The following is a 21,456-nucleotide window of genomic DNA, read 5'->3' as shown; positions in this document are numbered from 1 at the left end:
CATTACCATAAATTAATTTAATGTTATTTAACTGCTTTTTATTTTGTGCGCACGAATCAATTTTTATATTTTTTTCAGCAGTGAAGAGAGTAAAGAAAATTTTTTTCTTTGGTATGAATATCTGGATTTTTAAGAACACTCATGAATCTTCTTTGTTATGGGCTTTTATGACAATAGCATTTCTTATGTCGTGAACTGTAATTTGTCGAGTAAATGAGGAGAGCTTTGTGTATCATGAAAACATATCAATTCTATTGTTGGTTTTGATATAATCTAGAATGCAAGACACGGAAGTGTTGAAGCTATTGTCATAATCCTTTAAAGAGAATTATAGATTTTTTTCATATAAGCAATGGTATTACATGTAGGCGATTCATATAAAACTTCCATGTTTGAGGTTCTTCAAGTAAGTTGCAATATCGGGTAATACAGAGAGTCACTGGTCTTTCTTTTAAATATTTTTATTTAATATTAAGAGAGAACAACATTTCGCACGTTAGTATATCACTACCTCTTTAACAATAGTTACCTCTGTAGGTTCAAGTTCATTCTTAACAGAGTTTTATATTCATCTGATTGTAATAGCCTTACTTGTGTTGCGTATGAAAGTATATTAATTTGTATCTGCTTATAGTTTACGTTTCAATTTCAAAGTATTGAATTACAGGCTGCGTTTTATTTCGAATTTATTTTGGAAAGCAAAATTGCAGCTGGGAGACTAGTGTTATTGAATTTTTATTGATAAATGGTGCTGTTATCATTGATCCTGTCATGAATACATTGTTATCACTGTACAGTAATGTCCTTTATGAATTATTTTTCATCTTTTGGTGTAAGGGCATTATTCCTATTTAATATTATTGTGCATTGTCTGCTATTTACTCTTTAACTTGATCTCCATTGACGCTTCCTTTCTTTTATCTTAGTGTCCAGCTTTTAAGACTTCACATTGCAACTGTAGAGTTTGCTCCCTTGTTGCACATTAGCTTTAGATGGCATCCGAGACCTCGGCGCATGGCAAGAGATCGATCCCCGCCCAGGACCGTGGGTTTAAGCTGTTTACTGGGGAGGCTACTGCTGTGGTAGGGCACCACAGTGGGGGGTTGGGCTTGCCCGGCTGACGTTCTGGTGAGTATCTATTCTGATGGAACTGGAACTAAAACCAGACACCTTTTAACATTTAGTTCACTGTTTTAGACTATTCTATATTAAGACAAAGTATGTGTGCGTGCGTGCGTGCGTGCGTGCGTGTATGCCAATGGCTAATCTTGATCAATTAGACAGTCAACTGAATAGCACCAAATGGTTTCCCTACTCCGCCTGAAATCTGGCCTTATGATAGAAGTTTTTTTTTTCTTTTTTTTTTTGAGAGTGCAACAAATATTTACAGATTTAAATAATTAAATCGAATCAGTTTTTAGTATTCAATATTATAAAGGGATTTGGTAAATTTATAAGGGAACTGAGAACGTGGTTTTACAGTTGAATGATTAATGGAAAATAACAGGAAAAAAAGATTGGTGTGCAGATCTAGGGTGTGTATCCTTTTCACTGTTAACAAAAGGAAATAGTTGTCAGATGACGCTTGTTGAATCTAGCTATATGCTTTGTATAATATAGTGTATCTGAATATAGCTATATGCTTTGTCTAAAACATTGAGGGAACTCTTGTAATACTTCATTGGGTAATTGCACAAGAGGTAATGTTTGAATTGTACATTTTTTTGCATTATTTTTTATTACTTGTGATTCAAAAAGTTTGTAAAACTTGACCAGGAATATTTTGGCATTAATGATGTTTACTATTTTAGGTACTTTCGGCGAACTTTCCATTCAGATCCTGGCTTTATAATGAATTGAGAAGTTTGGCTTGAAACTAAAACATAAGTTTTGTGGATACAGAAGAATACCTATGGAGTTGAAGAAACACGGCCTCAGGTAAGCTACAAAATCAGGAGTTTAAATTCGTGTTGCAAAATCTTACGGACTTTGGATAAAGCTCTGAATTACTATTTCTGGTAAATTATTAAATTGAATTGTATTTTACTTCTCTAAAGATTTTTTTTTTCTTGTTCTTATAATCATCTTTATTCGATTTTGCCGATTTTGGATGATACATGAATGGGATTTTGCATGATTTTTCTTACCTTGTTCCAGTGCAAACTTCCATTAAGAGCTCTAGAAGAAATGACTGTAATGTAGTTTCTTGGACATCATCCTTTCAGTTTGCCGTCAAACTATTTTTGATGCATTATTGAAATTATTAGTTTCCATGGGAATTACTCTTAGGTCTTGCTTTTTCATATACTGTATATAGTTACTTTCTGGTGAGCTGTATTTCGTGGTGTTTTAGTCGGTACTGTTTTATCCTTATTATCATAAATGTTGTTATTATAGTTATCATAATCATCATTATCATTTCGATTATTAATAGTAAATTCTATTTTCTTGGTAGTATCCTTTCATAAGATTGCATCACGTTGGTTAGAACATTTAATTGATAATTCTCAAACATATTATTAAGTATAGTTTGTTGTTCTGTGCTTATATTTCATCAAACATATGTGCGAAGGAAACCTCTGTATTTTAATCTTGTCGATTTGCAATATTCCAAGACATTATATGATTCACTATACTAAATTCAGTTTTGTTTTTGGCAGAATACTTTGCAGCTTTTATTTAAAGGAAGATTTTCTAGTAACCCAAAGGAATACTTACCTTTTTTTTTTTTATAATAGAGTCCATTTGCTCACTAATCACGTTCTTGTTTCGTGGTTGACAGTTCCTCTATTACATCGATATTCTGTGGCTACATTTTTGTTTACTTTGCTTAGTTATTTCTTTTTAAGACTTATTTCTTTTTATGATTTGTTGTTTTATGTAATTAGAACTTGATTTCATATGTTGACTTTGTATAAACACTATTTTTAGCAGCCAGAAGTTTTGAATTAAGTTTTTAATAGTTCGTTGTTTAGAAATATATATATATTTTTTCTATTCGACATATTTTATCTTATATATTTTTTCTATTCGACATATCTTATCTTTGTGTTTATGCACTATGTATAATGCACTGCTCGATCTCCTGTAAATATTTACGTTTATTCTTCAGTTACGTCAAGGTAGTCTCGTCTCGTTGCCTGCTTTTCAATGGTTTTTCAAATTCAAAATGAAACTACTGTATTCTAATCTCATTCATTTGCTGTATTTTATAACATGACATGATTCACCAAATTCAAAACGAAACAACTGTATTTCAATTTTGTTTATTTGCTGTATTTCATAACCTGACATGATTCACCAAATTCAGTTTTGACAGAATATTCCGCAACTTTTTGTAAAAGAAAGATTTTCTAGTAACCCAAAGGGAGGATTATTTTTTTTTCTGTACTACAGCGTCCATTTGCTCACTTCTCCTCCTGTTCTTGTTCCATGGTTGACAGTTCTTCCATTATTTCTATGTTCTATGGCTAAATTTTTTTTCAAGTTAGCTATAATCATTTTTTTATGATTTGTTGTTTTGTATATTTATAACTTGATTTCACAGCTTAGACTACTCAGATTAACTATGAATATTATTCTTTTTGGTGGCCAGTAAGTTTGAACTAATTTTTAATTGTCCGATGTTTGAAAATATGAATTTAACTTTTTACTCAATCCACATATTTTTGTTTGTGCACTACTTACTATAAACTGTTCGATGATTTGTAAATTTTTCCTTTTTTTTTTTGTGACATCATAGTGAAAGTTCTTATTTTAGTTTTGCTTTCTTGGTTCTATTATTCTTCTTCAACTTTGATTTTCTACTTTTTTTTCTCATTTTTTTTTTTCAAAAGGTTTTGAAGGTGACTTTTTCACGAAGCAAAAACTCTTTACTTTTGATTCTCCTTTGTTTCCAGGTGCGTTCTTTGTTCAATTACGATTGTTAATGTTAATCGAGTGGTTATTTTTGTTCAATTACTCTAAATGTATTCTTAATATGAGATACAGCTTCACTTTCTTGTCATCTTTATATTTTGTAGCCTTTTTGCGTATTTATTTTATCTTTCTTGTTCAATCACATTTTCTCTCTTGTTCTCTCACTCTCTCTTATTCTCTCCCTATACTGTTTTCTGGCTTTCTCTTTTGTTTTCTTGTTTTCTATCTTGTTTTCTTGCTTTCTTGGTCTTTTGCTTTGTCTTGTTTTCTTGCTGTCTCTGTCTCTTCCTTTCTTGCTTTGTCCTGTTCTCTTGCTTTTGCTCTTGTTCTCTTGCTTTCTTGATTTTTCTCTGGTTTTCATTCTTTCTCTCTTGGTCTTGCTCTCTTTCTGGTTCTCTCTTTTCCTTACATTGTTTTCTTGTTCTCTCTCGTTCAGTCTCTTACTATCTTTCGCCCCATATCGTTCAGTCTCTTGCTATCTCTCGCCCCATCTCGTTCAGTCTCTTGCTATCTCTCGCCCCATCTCGTTCAGTCTCTTGCTATCTCACGCCCCATCTCGTTCAGTCTCTTGCTATCTCTCGCTCCCCCTCGTTCAGTCGCTTGCTATCTCTCGCTCCATCTCGTTCAGTCGCTTGCTATCTCTCGCTCCATCTCGTTCAGTCTCGTGCTAGCTCTCGCTCCCTCTCATTCAGTCTCTTGCTATTTCTCCCTCCATCTCATTCTGTCTCTTGCTATTTCTCCCTCCATCTCATTCTGTCTCTTGCTATTTCTCCCTCCATCTCATTCTGTCTCTTGCTATTTCTCCCTCCATCTCATTCAGTCTCTTGCTATTTCTTCCTCCATCTCATTCAGTCTCTTGCTATTTCTCCCTCCATCTCATTCAGTCTTTTGCTTTTTCTCGCTCCATTTCGTTCAGTCTCTTGCTATCACTCACACCATTTCGTTTAGTTGCTTGATATCTTTCACTCCCTCTCTTTCAGTCGCTTGCTATCTCTTGCCCCTCTCGTTCAGTCTCTTGCTATCTCTCTTGCTATCTCTCTTGCTATTTTCTGGGGAGGCTACTGTTGTGGTAGGGCATCACAGTGGAGGGGTTTGGCTTGCCCGGCTGACGTTCTGGTGAGTATCTATTCTGATGGAACTGGATCTAAAACCATACTTCTTTAATCTTTATTTCACTGTTTTAGACTATTCTATATTAAAACAAAGTATGTATGTGTGCGTGCGTGCGTGTGTGCGTGTATGCCAATGGCTAATCTTGATCAATTAGACAGTCAACTGAATAGCGCTAAATGGTTTCCCTTTTCCGCCTGAAATCTGACCTTTTATGATACTTTTTTTTTCTTTTTTTTTTGAGAGTGCAACAAATATTTACAGATTCAGATAATAAAATCGAATCTGTTTTCAGTATTCAAAATTATAAAGGGATTTAGTAAATTTATAAGGGAACTGAAAACGTGGTTTTACAGCTGAATGATTAATGCAAAATAACAGGAAAAAGAGATTGGCGTGCAGATCTAGGGAGTGTGTATGCTTTTCACTGTTAACAAAATGAAATAGTTGTCAGATGACGCTTGTTGAATCTAGCTATATGCTGTGTATAATATATTGTATCTGAATATAGCTATATGCTTGTATAATATAGTGTATCTGAATATAGCTATATGCTTTGTCTAAAACATTGAGGGAACTTGTGTAATACTTCATAGTGTAATTCCGCAAGAGGTAATGTTTGCTATATTTTTATTACTTGTGATTCAAAAAGTTTGTATAACTTGACCAGAAATATTTTGGCATTAATGATGTTTACTATTTTAGGTGCTTTCGGCGAACTTTCCATTCAGGTTCTGGTTTCATAATGAATTGAGAAGTTTGGCTTGAAACTAAGTTTTGTGGATATAGAAGAATACCTATGGAGTTGAAGAAACACTGCCTTAGGTAAGCTACAAAATCAAGAGTTTAAATTTGTGTTGCAAGCTCTTACGGACTTAGGATAAAGCTCTGAATTACTATTTCAGGTAAATTATTAAATTAAATTGTACTTTACTTCTCTAGAGATTTTTTCTTGTTCTTATAATCATCTTTATTCGATTTTTCCGATTTTGGATGATACATGAATGGGATTTTGTATGATTTTTCTTACCGTGTTCCAGTGCAAACTTCCATTAAGAGCTCGAGAAGAAGTTCCTATAGTGTAGTTTCGAGGACATTGTCCTTTCAGTTTGCTGTCAAACTATTTTTGAGGCATTATTAGTTTCCATGGGAATTACTCTTGGAATTACTCTTAGGTCTTCCTTTTTCATATACTGTATGTAGTTACTTTCTGGTGAGCTGTATTTCGTGGTGTTTTAGTTTGTACTGTTTTATCCTTGCTATCAAATGTTATTATTATAGATATCATAATCATCATTATTATTTCGATTATTAATAGCAAATTCTATTTTCTTGGTGGTATCCTTTTATAAGATTGCATCACGTTGGTTTGAACACTTAATTGATAATTCTCTAACATAATATTACTAAGTATTGTTCATTGTTCTGTGCTTATATTTCAACGAACATATGTGCCAAGGAAACCACTGTATTTTAATCTTGTCGATTTGCAATATTCCAAGACATTATATGATTCACTATACTAAATTTAGTTCTGTTTTGGTGGAATACTTTGCAACTTTTATTTAAAGGAAGATTTTCTAGTAACCCAAAGGAATACTTACTTTTTTTTTTTTATACTACAGAGTCCATTTGCTCACTAATCCTGTTCTTATTTCGTGGTTGACAGTTCCTCCCTTACATCGATATTCTGTGGCTACATTTTTTTTTTTACTTTGCTTATTCATTTCTTTTTATGACTTGTTGTTTTATGTAAATAGAACTTGATTTCATAACTTTGACTTTGTATGAACACTATTTTTAGCAGCAAGAAGTTTTGAATTAACTTTTTAATTGTTCGTTGTTTAGAAATATATTTTTTTTCATTCGACATCTTTTGTCTTTGTGTTTATGCATTATGTATAATACACTGCTCGATCTCCTGTAAAAATTTACGTTTATCCTTTAGTTTCGTCAAAATGGTTTCGTCTCGTTGCCTGCTTTTTCAATGGTATTACTCATATGCTTTTATTTTTTCCTTTCTTCCATTATGAATTTCAATATTTTCTTTTCTAAGCCGTTTTCAACAGGATTTGAGGTTGAGTCTTTAACCGTGCAATTAGCCTCTTTATACTATTATCATCTTGATAACTCTGATAACTCATACTTTTGGTTTTTCCTTTGCTTCTAATTACATCTTACGTTCACTTACGATTGTTGTTGTTAAGCGAGGTGTTTATTTTTGGCCCCTTACTCTTATTATGAGATATTGTTTTACTTTTCTGTCATCTTCATTGTTTATAGTCTTTTTACATATGTACTTTACCCCCCTTTCTCTCACTTTTCTCTTGTTCCACATTTTCTCCTGTTCTCTTGCTTTTTCACTTGTTCTCTCTTGCTATCACACTCTAGCTATCATTTGCTCTCACGCTCACTCTCTAGCTATCATTTGCTCTCGCTATCACTCTCTAGCTATCTTTCGCTCTCACTCATTCTCTAGCTATCTTCTGCTCTCGCCATCACACTCTAGGTATCTTTCGCTCTCACTCTTTCTAGCTATCTTTCACTCTCTTTTGCCATCTTTCACTCTCTCTTGCCCTCTTTCACTCTCACACTCTCTTTTGCCATCTTTCACTCTCTCTTGCCATCTTTCACCCTCACACTCTCTTGCTATCTTTCACTCTCTTGCTATCTTTCACTCTCTTGCTATCTTTCACTCTCTTGCTATCTTTCACTCTCTTGCTATCTTTCACTCTCACACTCTCTTGCTATCTTTCGCTCGCGCTATCTTTCGCTCTCACTCTCTCCTGCTATCTTTCGCTCTTACTCTCTCCTGCTATCTTTCGCTCTCACTCTCTTGCCATCTTTCGCTCTCACTCTCTCTTGCTATCTTTCGCTCTCACTCTCTCTTGCTATCTTTCGCTCTCTCTCTCTTGCAATCCTTCGCTCTCACTCTCTCTTGCTATCTTTCGCTCTCACTCTCTCTTGCAATCCTTCGCTCTCACTCTCTCTTGCTATCCTTCGCTCTCACTCTCTCTTGCTATCTTTCGCTCTCACTCTCTCTTGCTATCTTTCGCTCTCACTCTCTCTTGCTATCCTTCGCTCTCACTCTCTCCTGCTATCCTTCGCTCTCACTCTCTCCTGCTATCCTTCGCTCTCACTCTCTCCTGCTATCCTTCGCTCTCACTCTCTCCTGCTATCTTTCGCTCTCACTCTCTCCTGCTATCTTTCGCTCTCACTCTCTCCTGCTATCTTTCGCTCTCACTCTCTCCTGCTATCTTTCGCTCTCACTCTCTCCTGCTATCTTTCGCTCTCACTCTCTCCTGCTATCTTTCGCTCTCACTCTCTCCTGCTATCTTTCGCTCTCACTCTCTCCTGCTATCTTTCGCTCTCACTCTCTCTTGCTATCTTTCGCTCTCACTCTCTCTTGCTATCTTTCGCTCTCACTCTCTCTTGCTATCTTTCGCTCTCACTCTCTCTTGCTATCTTTCGCTCTCACATTCTCTTGCTATCTTTCGCTCTCTCTCTCTCTCTCTCTCTCTCTCTCCTGGATGATCTAATTTGACATAAATTTGAACTTCAAAGACTCCCTGTCCAGTCACTTGTACTCATAATCTACTTTATTGTGAAAACTCAAGACTTTACTTCTTTAAGATTTATTTTTGGACAATATCGTTGTCATCACCTCTTCTGCTTTGTAGCGAATGTGGATGTAGTAGTTTTCTTCCATGTAGAGGATTGTTTTGATTTTTAAAAAAGGACACTTACCTTGTACTAATAGTGTTCTTTAACTGCTTCTCAATTTGTGCATGCCTCAAGTTTGTCTATTTTCGGCAATGAGGCTTCAAAATTGAAGATAGAAAAGGAAAACTATTCTCTGGTTTAATATTTTCATTTTAAGAATATTCAGGACTTTTCTTTGAGGTTTATGGTCATAAATGTCTAGCTATTTCTTATTAGTGAGTAATCTGAAACTTTTTTTAAATCTATTTCAAAGAATATAATTTTTTGGCTAGAATTGCTTTACTGTGTTGTGATGTCAAACTAATTTCTTAGGTCGTGAACTGTCATATGTTGGGTAACTGAGCAGAACTTGGGGTATCATGAAAATATATTAAGTCTATTCTTGGTTCTAATATAAACCTAGAATGCAAGGCACGAAAGTTTTAAAGCTATCGTCATAAAACTTTTTACAAATGATATTAAATATCAATAAGCAAGGGTATAACATGTAACTGGATTATATGAAACTCTTCAAAATTTGATGTTCTATAGTGAAGTTTCAATATATGATAACACAGAGGGGTCACTTTTCTTTTTCTCTTTTTTTTTAAAGTACAATATTTTGCATGTTAGTATTTCACTACCACTTCAACAATAGTTTCCTTCGAAGATCCCAATTTTTTCTTAGTTGAATTGTTATATTCCTCTGATGTTCATGGCACTCTTACTTTTACTGTGTATGAAGTACATAATTACTTTATAATACTTAATAGTGCAAATTGCACGTAAGGTAAAGTGATAATTGTAAAGTTCTTGAAAATGATTTTGTTTGTTAGTGATTCAAAAATATGTTTTATAACTTTAATAGCAATATATATGCATTAACGATTTAACTATTTTAGGTGTTTTCTGTCAGCTTAAATATTCAGTTTTTTGCTTTACAACAAATTTACAAGTCTCGCTAGTAACAAAAATAGGTTTTATGGATAATGAATAACACCCATGGAGTCGAGAAAGACATCCTTAAGTTATATAAAAATCATGCGTTTGAGGTGTTTAAATTCATGTTGCAAAATATCATTGGCGTTGGATAAAACTCGAGAATTATCAGGTAAATTGTTATGCTTAAATGACTTTCTCAACTACTAAATTCTTTCAATTTTCTTCTAATAATCATCTTTTTGAATTTGCAGATTTTGGATTATAGTCGAACAGGTTTTCAAGTGGACTTTTCTGACCATATGCAAAAAGACATTAAGACCCCTAGAAGAAGTGAGTACAAAAGTGTATTTGATTTTGGTCTTAGTTTAAGTAAAAAAAAAATGCAATATTTAAGTATTGAAATTATTAGTTTTCAAAGTCATTATTTGTTAAACTTATATCTTCATAGATTCATGTAGTCCGTTTTTTATTAACTGTCTTAGTAGTTCAGTCAATACTGTTTAATCATAATCGGTCATTATTCAATAGTACATTTTAATTGAGGGAGGAACCAGTTCATAAGATTGCTTCGTGTGACTTAGAATAATCAATTATTTCTCTTGCTATTATTATATCCTCGATTATTGTTGTTGGTCTGTTCTTATATCAAATATAAAATGCACAAAAGTAACTACTACATATTAATCGTGCTGACTTGCTGTATTCTATTACAGCACACGATACATTAAAATCGGCTTTTGACTAAATATTCGGCAACTTTTATTAAAAGTAGGATTTTATAGTAACCAAAACGGAGGGTTAATATTTTGTATTACAGCTTCCATTTGCACATTTCTCCCCTGTTATTTCATGGTTGACAGCTTCTCCCTTATTTCGATATTCTTTGGCTACATTAGTTTGTTAGTTATATTCCTTTTAAGGTTTTGTTGTCTATTGTTTTCTTAACTGATAACTCCGTATGAATATTATTTTTTGGTGGTCAGTAACTTTAACTTTTAAATTGTTCGATGTTTGAAAATATGAATAACTTTTTTCACTCATTGATCTTTGTTTTTGTGCACTATTTATCTTTAAACTCCTTTATTCTGTAAACGATCAAATTTTTTCTTTGGTACGTCAAAGTAAACTCTTTTCGTTACCTGCTTTTCAATGGTACAATCTTAATCGCTTCTGAATTTTTTCTGTCTTCAAACCTGAATTTCAATATATATTCTCAAGTCTCGCCATGTTCACCAGGTTTAGCCGTTCACTCTTTCACCATGCAATTGTTTATCTTTTCTATTATTAATAGCATAATCTGGATAAATTTTGTTTCTCCTTTATTTCTAACTATTTCATTTATTCACTTCTGACTGCTATTGTTACTCTATGTTCAGTTGTGGTCCCTTAATCTTCATATAAAATATTGTCGATTCACTTTTGTCACATTTTATTGTTAGTAGCCTTTTATGCGTATCTGCTTTGTCACCTCACAAGTTTCTCCTCTTTCTCTTGCTTATTTTTCACTTCTTGGTGCCGGCGTCAATGACCTTAGATATCAGAAAACTTTAAATCCATTAATCATTCATTGTTGCTGCTATATCTTGCTTTCATCCATTCTTGGTGCTGTCTCTCGCTCTCTCACTCATTCTTGCTGCTCTATCGCTCTCACTCATTCTTGCTGCTCTCTCGCTCTCACTTATTCTAGCTGCTCTCTCTCTCATCCTTACTGCTATCTCACTCCTTCTTGCTGCTCTCTCGCTCTCACTCATTCTTTCCACTCGCACTCATTCTTGCTGCTGGTATATCTTGTTCTCACACTCATTCTTGCTGCTCTCTCGCTCTCACTCATTCTCGCTGCTCTCTCGCTCTCACTCATTCTCGCTGCTCTCTCGCTCTCACTCATTCTCGCTGCTCTCTCGCTCTCACTCATTCTCGCTGCTCTCTCGCTCTCACTCATTCTCGCTGCTCTCTCGCTCTCACTCATTCTCGCTCTCTCTCTCTCTCTCTCTCTCTCTCTCTCTCTCTCTCGACGCCAATGACTTTCGAAACTATCGTAGTCGTTCTTGTAACAGGAGACTCGTAATGACTTTTACAACATGAAACTTTTCTTTTTATTCTAAAGGGCATTACAAAAAATTTCATTATGCCAATTTAAGATTGGTAACTTTAAACTGAATACATTATAAATTTTGAGGGTATTAAGGTCAGTGTCTATGATGAGTAATTCAGTTATTTACGTTAAAGTAACTTTAAATTATGCAGTTTTATCAACTGATAGTTTATCAAATGTACAAAGAAACCTAGCGAACAGTTAACTGACTGACATGGCAGTAGAAAATACAATGCTAGGAAAGGCGGATATTGTCAAAATTCTTATGTACTGTAATTGAGGTATTGGTATGAAAATATTTTCCTAATGACCAAAATAGTTAAAATTACCTCTCGCCAACGCCAAGAAGCAAAGAGACATAGACTTAATTCATCTTTGGATCACCATGCCCTAATAACTCATTATTTTTCAGATGTGTCCAGTCTGGAAATCCACGATAGAGGACTGCGTACCTTTTCTAAGCATCAGTGTTTGTTTACTAACTTCTGGAGCAGAGGATTGTGAGCATCCTCAATACTGGAAGACTTGATTAGCGGCCATTCATGTTCAATGTGCAGTAGCCCTTGTTATGATGGTATGTAAATTCAAAAGATTTCAACGAGCTGTAATATATAGAAATAAATATTGTAACTATTTATTACTGCAAATAACATTTATGAAATTACTTAAGATTATTCTTACATTCCTATGGCAAAAAAGCGTTTTCAGATCTTTCCAAAAACTTAAAGTAGAATGAATTTTTTTAAGCCAAATTGATTATCATTGTGCAAGATAAGATTATCTATTCAACATATTTACATGATGTTCAAACGATCTATATTCTGCACTGAAATGTCGTGTGAAATATTTCACACAATCAAAGACGTCAAAAGCTAATTTGAAGTGTAAAAAAAAGTTACTTCAATACAATTGTTACACTAATTTAATAGGGGGTTGAAAAGAGGTAAAAGTGGAGAAAAGGGAAAAGGGGGGTAAAAAGGGGGGTAAAAGTGGAGAAAAGGGGGGTAAAAAGTGGAGGGGGGTAAAAGTGGAGAAAAGGGGGTAAAAGTGGAGAAAAGGGGGGTAAAAAAAAAGTGGAGAAAAGGGGGGTAAAAAGGGGGGTAAAAGTGGAGAAAAGGGGGGTAAAAAGGGGGGTAAAAGTGGAGAAAAGGGGGGTAAAAAGGGGGGTAAAAGTGGAGAAAAGGGGGGTAAAAAGGGGGGTAAAAGTGGAGAAAAGGGGGGTAAAAAGGGGGGTAAAAGTGGAGAAAAGGGGGGTAAAAAGGGGGGTAAAAGTGGAGAAAAGGGGGGTAAAAAGGGGGGTAAAAGTGGAGAAAAGGGGGGTAAAAAGGGGGGTAAAAGTGGAGAAAAGGGGGGTAAAAAGGGGGGTAAAAGTGGAGAAAAGGGGGGTAAAAAGGGGGGTAAAAGTGGAGAAAAGGGGGGTAAAAAGGGGGGTAAAAGGGGAAAAGGGGGGTAAAAAGGGGGGTAAAAGTGGAGAAAAGGGGGGTAAAAAGGGGGGTAAAAGTGGAGAAAAGGGGGGTAAAAAGGGGGGTAAAAGTGGAGAAAAGGGGGGTAAAAAGGGGGGTAAAAGTGGAGAAAAGGGGGGTAAAAAGGGGGGTAAAAGTGGAGAAAAGGGGGGTAAAAAGGGGGGTAAAAGTGGAGAAAAGGGGGGTAAAAAGGGGGGTAAAAGTGGAGAAAAGGGGGGTAAAAAGGGGGGTAAAAGTGGAGAAAAGGGGGGTAAAAAGGGGGTAAAAGTGGAGAAAAGTGGAAAAAGGGGGGTAAAAAGGGGGTAATAGTGGAGAAAAGGGGGGTAAAAAGGGGGGTAATAGTGGAGAAAAGGGGGGTAAAAAGGGGGGTAATAGTGGAGAAAAGGGGGGTAAAAAGGGGGGTAAAAGTGGAGAAAAGGGGGGTAAAAAGGGGGGTAAAAGTGGAGAAAAGGGGGGTAAAAAGGGGGGTAAAAGTGGAGAAAAGGGGGGTAAAAAGGGGGGTAAAAGTGGAGAAAAGGGGGGTAAAAAGGGGGGTAAAAGTGGAGAAAAGGGGGGTAAAAAGGGGGGTAAAAGTGGAGAAAAGGGGGGTAAAAAGGGGGGTAAAAGTGGAGAAAAGGGGGGTAAAAAGGGGGGTAAAAGTGGAGAAAAGGGGGGTAAAAAGGGGGGTAAAAGTGGAGAAAAGGGGGGTAAAAAGGGGGGTAAAAGTGGAGAAAAGGGGGGTAAAAAGGGGGGTAATAGTGGAGAAAAGGGGGGTAAAAAGGGGGGTAATAGTGGAGAAAAGGGGGGTAAAAAGGGGGGTAATAGTGGAGAAAAGGGGGGTAAAAAGGGGGGTAATAGTGGAGAAAAGGGGGGTAAAAAGGGGGGTAATAGTGGAGAAAAGGGGGGTAAAAAGGGGGATAATAGTGGAGAAAAGGGGGGTAAAAAGGGGGGTAATAGTGGAGAAAAGGGGGGTAAAAAGGGGGGTAAAAGTGGAGAAAAGGGGGGTAAAAAGGGGGGTAAAAGTGGAGAAAAGGGGGGTAAAAAGGGGGGTAAAAAGGGGGGTAAAAGTGGAGAAAAGGGGGGGTAAAAAGGGGGGTAAAAGTGGAGAAAAGAGGGGTAAAAAGGGGGGTAAAAGGGGGTAAAAGTGGAGAAAAGGGGGGTAAAAAGGGGGGTAAAAGTGGAGAAAAGGGGGGTAAAAAAAGTGGAGAAAAGGGGGGTAAAAAGGGGGGTAAAAAAGTGGAGAAAAGGGGGGTAAAAAGGGGGGTAAAAAAAGTGGAGAAAAGGGGGGTAAAAAGGGGGGTAAAAGTGGAGAAAAGGGGGGTAAAAAGGGGGGTAAAAGTGGAGAAAAGGGGGGTAAAAAGGGGGGTAAAAGTGGAGAAAAGGGGGGTAAAAAGGGGGGTAAAAGTGGAGAAAAGGGGGGTAAAAAGGGGGGTAAAAGTGGAGAAAAGGGGGGTAAAAAGGGGGGTAAAAGTGGAGAAAAGGGGGGTAAAAAGGGGGGTAAAAGTGGAGAAAAGGGGGGTAAAAAGGGGGGTAAAAGTGGAGAAAAGGGGGGTAAAAAGGGGGGTGAAAGTGGAGAAAAGGGGGGTAAAAAGGGGGGTGAAAGTGGAGAAAAGGGGGGTAAAAAGGGGGGTAAAAGTGGAGAAAAGGGGGGTAAAAAGGGGGGTAAAAGTGGAGAAAAGGGGGGTAAAAAGGGGGGTAAAAGTGGAGAAAAGGGGGGTAAAAGGGGGGTAAAAGTGGAAAAAGGGGGGGTAAAAAGGGGTAAAAGTGGAAAAAGGGGGGTAAAAAGGGGGGTAAAAGTGGAAAAAGTGGGGTAAAAAGGGGGGTAAAAGTGGAGAAAAGGGGGGTAAAAAGGGGGGTAAAAGTGGAGAAAAGGGGGGTAAAAAGGGGGGTAAAAGTGGAGAAAAGGGGGGTAAAAAGGGGGGTAAAAGTGGAGAAAAGGGGGGTAAAAGGGGGGTAAAAGTGGAGAAAAGGGGGGTAAAAAGGGGGGTAAAAGGGGGAGAAAAGGGGGTTAAAAAGGGGGGAAAAAGGGGGGTAAGTGGAGAAAAGGGGGGTAAAAAGGGGGGTAAAAGTGGAGAAAAAGGGGGGTAAAAAGGGGGGTAAAGTGGAGAAAAGGGGGGTAAAAAGGGGGGTAAAAGTGGAGAAAAGGGGGTAAAAAGGGGGGTAAAAGGGGGTAATAGTGGAGAAAAGGGGGGTAAAAAGGGGGGTAATAAGGGGGGTAATAGTGGAGAAAAAGGGGGTTAAAAGGGGGGTAAAAGTGGAGAAAAGGGGAGTAAAAAGGGGGGTAAAAAGGGGGGTAAAAGGGGGTAAAAGTGGAGAAAAGGGGGGTAAAAAAGAGGGGTAAAAGGAGAAAAGGGGGTAAAAAGGGGGTAAAAGGAGAAAAGGGGGGTAAAAAGGGGGTAAAAGTGGAGAAAAGGGGGGTAAAAAGGGGGGGTAAAATTGGAGAAAAGGGGGGTAAAAAGGGGGGTAAAAGTGGAGAAAAGGGGGGTAAAAAGTGGGGTAAAAGTGGAGAAAAGGGGGGTAAAAAGGGGGTAAAAGTGGAGAAAAGGGGGGGTAAAAAGGGGGGTAAAAGTGAGAAAAGGGGGGTAAAAAGGGGGGGTAAAAGTGGAGAAAAGGGGGGTAAAAAGGGGGGTAAAAGTGGAGAAAAGGGGGGTAAAAAGGGGGGTAAAAGTGGAGAAAAGGGGGGTAAAAAGGGGGGTAAAAGTGGAGAAAAGGGGGGTAAAAAGGGGGGTAAAAGTGGAGAAAAGGGGGGTAAAAAGGGGGGTAAAAGTGGAGAAAAGGGGGTAAAAAGGGGGGTAAAAAGGGGGTAAAATTGGAGAAAAGGGGTAAAAAGGGGGGTAAAAGTGGAGAAAAGAGGGGTAAAAAGTGAGGTAAAAGTGGAGAAAAGGGGGGTAAAAAGGGGGGTAAAAGTGGAGAAAAGGGGGGTAGAAAGGGGGGTAAAAGTGGAGAAAAGGGGGGTAAAAAGGGGGGTAAAAGTGGAGAAAAGGGGGTAAAAAGGGGGGTTAAAGTGGAGAAAAGGGGGGTAAAAAGGGGGGTAAAGTGAAGAAAAGGTGGTAAAAAGGGGGGTAAAAGTGGAGAAAAGGGGGTAAAAAGGGGGTAAAAGTGGAGAAAAGGGGGTAAAAAGAGGGGGAAAAGTGGAGAAAAGGGGGGTAAAAAGGGGGGTAAAAGTGGAGAAAAGGGGGTAAAAAGGGGGGTAAAAGTGGAGAAAAGGGGGTAAAAAGGGGGTAAAAGTGGAGAAAAGGGGGTAAAAAGGGGAGTAAAAGTGGAGAAAAGGGGGTGAAAAGAGGGGTAAAAGTGGAGAAAAGGGGGTAAAAGTGGAGAAAAGGGGGTAAAAAGGGGGGTAAAAGTGGAGAAAAGGGGGTAAAAAGGGGGGTAAAAGTGGAGAAAAGGGGGTAAAAAGGGGGGTAAAAGTGGAGAAAAGGGGGGTAAAAATGGGGGTAAAAGTGGAGAAAAGGGGGTAAAAATGGGGGTAAAAGTGGAGAAAAGGGGGGTAAAAAAAGGGGAAAAGGGGGGTAAAAGGGGGGTAAAAAAAGTGGAGAAAAGGGGGGTAAAAAGGGGGGTAAAAAAAGTGGAGAAAAGGGGGGTAAAAAGGGGGGTAAAAAAAGTGGAGAAAAGGGGGGTAAAAAGGGGGGTAAAAAAAGTGGAGAAAAGGGGGGTAAAAAGGGGGGTAAAAGTGGAGAAAAGGGGGGTAAAAAGGGGGGTAAAAGTGGAGAAAAGGGGGGTAAAAAGGGGGGTAAAAGTGGAGAAAAGGGGGGTAAAAAGGGGGTAAAAGTGGAGAAAAGGGGGGTAAAAAGGGGGGTAAAAAGGGGGGTAAAAGTGGAGAAAAGGGGGGTAAAAAAAGTGGAGAAAAGGGGGGTAAAAAGGGGGGTAAAAAAAGTGGAGAAAAGGGGGGTAAAAAGGGGGGTAAAAAAAGTGGAGAAAAGGGGGGTAAAAAGGGGGGTAAAAAAGTGGAGAAAAGGGGGGTAAAAAGGGGGGTAAAAGTGGAGAAAAGGGTAAAAAGGGGGGTAAAAGTGGAGAAAAGGGGGTTAAAAAGGGGGGTAAAAGTGGAGAAAAGGGGGGTAAAAAGGGGGTAAAAGTGGAGAAAAGTGGGGTAAAAAGGGGGTGAAAGTGGAGAAAAGGGGGGTAAAAAGGGGGGTAAAAGTGGAGAAAAGGGGGGTAAAAAGGGGGGTAAAAGTGGAGAAAAGGGGGGTAAAAAGGGGGTAAAAAAATGGAGAAAAGGGGGGCAAAAAGGGGGGTAAAAAAAGTGGAGAAAAGGGGGATAAAAAGGGGGGTAAATAAAGTGGAGAAAAGGGGGTAAAAGGGGGGGTAAAAAGGGGGGTAAAAAAAGTGGAGAAAAGGGGGTAAAAAGGGGGGTAAAATAAGTGGAGAAAAGGGGGGTAAAAAGGGGGGTAAAAGTGGAGAAAAGGGGGGTAAAAAGGGGGGTAAAAGTGGAGAAAAGTGGGGTAAAAAGGGGGGTAAGTGGAGAAAAGGGGGGTAAAAAGGGGGGTAAAAGTGGAGAAAAGGGGGGTAAAAAGGGGGGTAAAAGTGGAGAAAAGGGGGGTAAAAAGGGGGGTAAAAGTGGAGAAAAGGGGGGTAAAAAGGGGGGTAAAAGTGGAGAAAAGGGGGGTAAAAAGGGGAGTAAAAGTGGAGAAAAGGGGGGTAAAAAGGGGGGTAAAAGTGGAGAAAAGGGGGGTAAAAAAGGGGGTTAAAGTGGAGAAAAGGGGGGTAAAAAGGGGGGTAAAAGTGGAGAAAAGGGGGGTAAAAAGGGGGTAAAAGTGGAGAAAAGGGGGGTAAAAAGGGGGGTAAAAAGGGGGGTAAAAGTGGAGAAAAGGGGGGTAAAAAGGGGAGGTAAAAGTGGAGAAAAGGGGGGTAAAAAGGGGGCTAAAAGTGGAGAAAAGGGGGGTAAAAAGGGGGGTAAAAGTGGAGAAAAGGGGGGTAAAAGTGGAGAAAAGGGGGGTAAAAAGGGGGTAAAAGTGCAGAAAAGGGGGGTAAAAAGGGGGTAGAAGTGCAGAAAAGGGGGGTAAAAAGGGGGTAGAAGTGCAGAAAAGGGGGGTAAAAAGGGGGGTAAAAGTGCAGAAAAGGGGGGTAAAAAGTGGGGTAAAAGTGCAAAAAAGGGGGGTAAAAGTGCAAAAAAGGGGGGTAAAAAGGGGGGTAAAAGTGTAGAAAAGGTGGGTAAAAAGGGGGTAAAAGTGCAGAAAAGGGAGGTAAAAAGGGGGGTAAAAGTACAGAAAAGGGAGGTAAAAAGGGGGGTAAAAGTGCAGAAAAGGGGGGTAAAAAGGGGGGTAAAAGTGCAGAAAGGGGGGTAAAAAGGGGGGTAAAAGTGCAGAAAGGCGGGTAAAAAGGGGGGTAAAAGTGCAGAAAGGCGGGTAAAAAGGGGGGTGAAAGTGCAGAAAAGGGGGGTAAAAAGGGGGGTAAAAGTGCAGAAAAGGGGGGTAAAAAGAGGGGGAAAAGTGGAGAAAAGGGGGGTAAAAAGGGGGGTAATAGTGGAGAAAAGGGGGGTAAAAAGGGGGGTAAAAGTGCAGAAAAGGGGGTAAAAAGGGGGGTAAAAGTGGAGAAAAGGGGGGTGAAAGTGGAGAAAAGGGGGGTAAAAAGGGGGTAAAAGTGCAGAAAAGGGGGGTAAAAAGGGGGTAGAAGTGCAGAAAAGGGGGGTAAAAAGGGGGGTAAAAGTGCAGAAAAGGGGGGTAAAAAGGGGGGTAAAAGTGCAAAAAAGGGGGGTAAAAGTGCAAAAAAGGGGGGTAAAAAGGGGGGTAAAAGTGTAGAAAAGGGGGGTAAAAGTGCAGAAAAGGGAGGTAAAAAGGGGGGTAAAAGTACAGAAAAGGGAGGTAAAAAGGGGGTAAAAGTGGAGAAAAGGGGGGTAAAAAGGGGGGTAAAAGTGGAGAAAAGGGGGGTAAAAAGGGGGGTAAAAGTGGAGAAAAGGGGGGTAAAAAGGGGGGTAAAAGTGGAGAAAAGGGGGGTAAAAAGGGGGGTAAAAGTGGAGAAAAGGGGGGTAAAAAGGGGGGTAAAAGTGGAGAAAAGGGGGGTAAAAAGGGGGGTAAAAGTGGAGAAAAGGGGGGTAAAAAGGTTGGTAAAAGTGGAGAAAAGGGGGGTAAAAAGGTTGGTAAAAGTGGAGAAAAGGGGGGTAAAAAGGTTGGTAAAAGTGGAGAAAAGGGGGGTAAAAAGGTTGGTAAAAGTGGAGAAAAGGGGGGTAAAAGTGGAGAAAAGGGGGGTAAAAAGGGGGTAAAAGTGCAGAAAAGGGGAGTAAAAAGAGGGTAGAAGTGCAGAAAAGGGGGGTAAAAAGGGGGGTAAAAGTGCAGAAAAGGGGGGTAAAAAGGGGGGTAAAAGTGCAAAAAAGGGGGTAAAAAGGGGGGTAAAAGTGTAGAAAAGGGGGGTAAAAGTGCAGAAAAGGGGGGTAAAAAGGGGGTAAAAGTGCAGAAAAGGGAGGTAAAAAGGGTGGTAAAAGTACAGAAAAGGGATGTAAAAAGGGGGGTAAAAGTGCAGAAAAGGGGGGTAAAAAGGGGGGTAAAAGTGCAGAAAAGGGGGGTAAAAAGGGGGGTGAAAGTGCAAAAAAGGGGGGTAAAAGTGCAGAAAGGGGGGTAAAAAGGGGGGTATAAGTGCAGAAAGGTGGGTAAAAAGGGGGGTAAAAGTGCAGAAAGGGGGGTAAAAAGGGGGTGAAAGTGCAGAAAAGGGGGGTAAAAAGGGGGTAAAAGTGCAGAAAAGGGGGGTAAAAAGGGGGGTAAAAGTGGAGAAAAGGGGGGTAAAAAGGGGGTTAATAGTGGAGAAAAGGGGGGTAAAAAGGGGTGTAAAAGTGCAGAACAGGGGGGTAAAAAGGGGGGTAAAAGTGCAGAGAGGGGGGTAAAAATGGGGGTAAAAGTGCAGAAAAGGGGGGTAAAAAGGGGGGGTAAAAGTGCAGAAAAGGGGGGTAAAAAGGGGGGGTAAAAGTGCAGAAAAGGGGGGTAAAAAGGGGGGTAAAAGTGCAGAAAAGGGGGGTAAAAAGGGGGGGGGGGTAAAAGTGCAGAAAAGGCGGGTAAAAAGGGGGTAAAAGTGCAGAAAAGGGGGGTAAAAAGGGGGTAAAAGTGCAGAAAAGGGGGGTAAAAAGGGGGTAGATGTGCAGAAAAGGGTGGCAAAAAGGGGGGTAAAAGTGCAGAAAAGGGGGGTAAAAAGGGGGGTAAAAGTGCAAAAAAGGGGGGTAAAAAGGGGGGTAAAAGTGCAGAAAAGGGGGTAAAAGTGCAGAAAAGGGGGGTAAAAAGGGGGGTAAAAGTGCAGAAAAGGGGGTAAAAGGGGGGTAAAAGTACAGAAAAGGGGGTAAAAAGGGGTAAAAGTGCAGAAAAGGGGGGTAAAAAGGGGGTAAAAGTGCAGAAAAGGGGGTAAAAAGGGGGTAAAAGTGCAGAAAAGGGGGGTAAAAAGGGGGTAAAAGTGCAGAAAAGGGGGGTAAAGGTGCAGAAAAGGGGGTAAAAGTGCAGAAAAAGGGGTAAAAAAGGGGGTAAAACTGCAGAAAAAGGGGGGTAAAAGGGGGGTAAAAGTGCAGAAAAGGGGGTAAAAAGGGGGGTAAAAGTGCAGAAAAGGGGGGGTAAAAGTGCAGAAAAGGGATAAAAAGGGGGGTAAAACTGCAGAAAAGGGTAAAAAAGGGGGTAAAAGTGCAGAAAAGGGGGGTAAAAGGGGGTAAAAGTGCAGAAAAGGAGGTAAAAGTGCAGAAAAGGGGGTAAAAAGGGGGGTAAAAGTGGTGAAAATGCAGACAAGGGGGTGAAAGTGGTGAAAATACAGAAAAGTGGTGAAAGGGGTTAAAATGCAGAAAAGGGGTGAAAGTGGTGAAAATGCAGACAAAGGGGTGAAAGTGGTGAAAATTCAGACAAAGGGGTGAGAGAGGTGAAAATGCAGACAAAGGGGTGAGAGAGGTGAAAATGCAGACAAAGGGGTGAGAGAGGTGAAAATGCAGACAAAGGGGTGAGAGTGGTGAAACTGGTGTAAAAGTGCAGAAAAGATGGTGAAAAGGGGTTAAATGTTATGAAAAAAAAAGGGCAGTGAAAAATGGTTAACAGTGGTGAAAAGGGGGTAAAAGTGGCGAGGGTAAAAGTGCAGAAAAGGGTGATTGAATGGGGTAAAAGTGCAGACGAAGGGGGTTAAAAGTTGGTAGAAGTGAACTAAAGGGGGTAAAAAGGTGAAGCCGCAGTAAAGAGGTGGCGAAAAGTAAAACTGGGTGAAACAGTAGAAAACGAGATGAGGAGGGTTAAAAGTGCAGAATAGGGGGGAGTGAAAAGAGGGCTGAAAGTGCAAAAGGGTTAAGTGGTGTAAAGGGGT

At 39.3% G+C, this 21,456-nt stretch overlaps 2 long non-coding RNA genes across 2 annotated transcripts in view; one reads left to right on the top strand and one right to left on the bottom strand.

Moving 5' to 3' along the window:
• Window positions 1–941: 941 nt before the first annotated feature.
• LOC137621090 (uncharacterized) lies at window positions 942–12,311 on the top strand. Its single transcript, XR_011040114.1, has 4 exons — window positions 942–1,128; window positions 1,812–1,938; window positions 9,924–10,002; window positions 12,177–12,311. It is a non-coding gene; the product is annotated as an uncharacterized lncRNA (long non-coding RNA).
• LOC137621091 (uncharacterized) overlaps window positions 11,754–21,456 on the bottom strand; it is a 33,354-nt gene continuing 23,651 nt past the window's right edge. Inside the window, exon 4 of the long non-coding RNA XR_011040115.1 lies at window positions 11,754–12,366. This is a non-coding gene — a long non-coding RNA (uncharacterized lncRNA). The remainder of the gene's footprint in view (window positions 12,367–21,456) is intronic.

Source organism: Palaemon carinicauda, chromosome 27 (assembly GCF_036898095.1).
Source record: "Palaemon carinicauda isolate YSFRI2023 chromosome 27, ASM3689809v2, whole genome shotgun sequence".
Classification (NCBI taxonomy): Eukaryota; Metazoa; Arthropoda; class Malacostraca; order Decapoda; family Palaemonidae; genus Palaemon; species Palaemon carinicauda.
The sequence above is the reverse complement of the archived record's forward strand: the minus strand, read 5'-3'. Positions and strand labels throughout refer to the sequence as shown.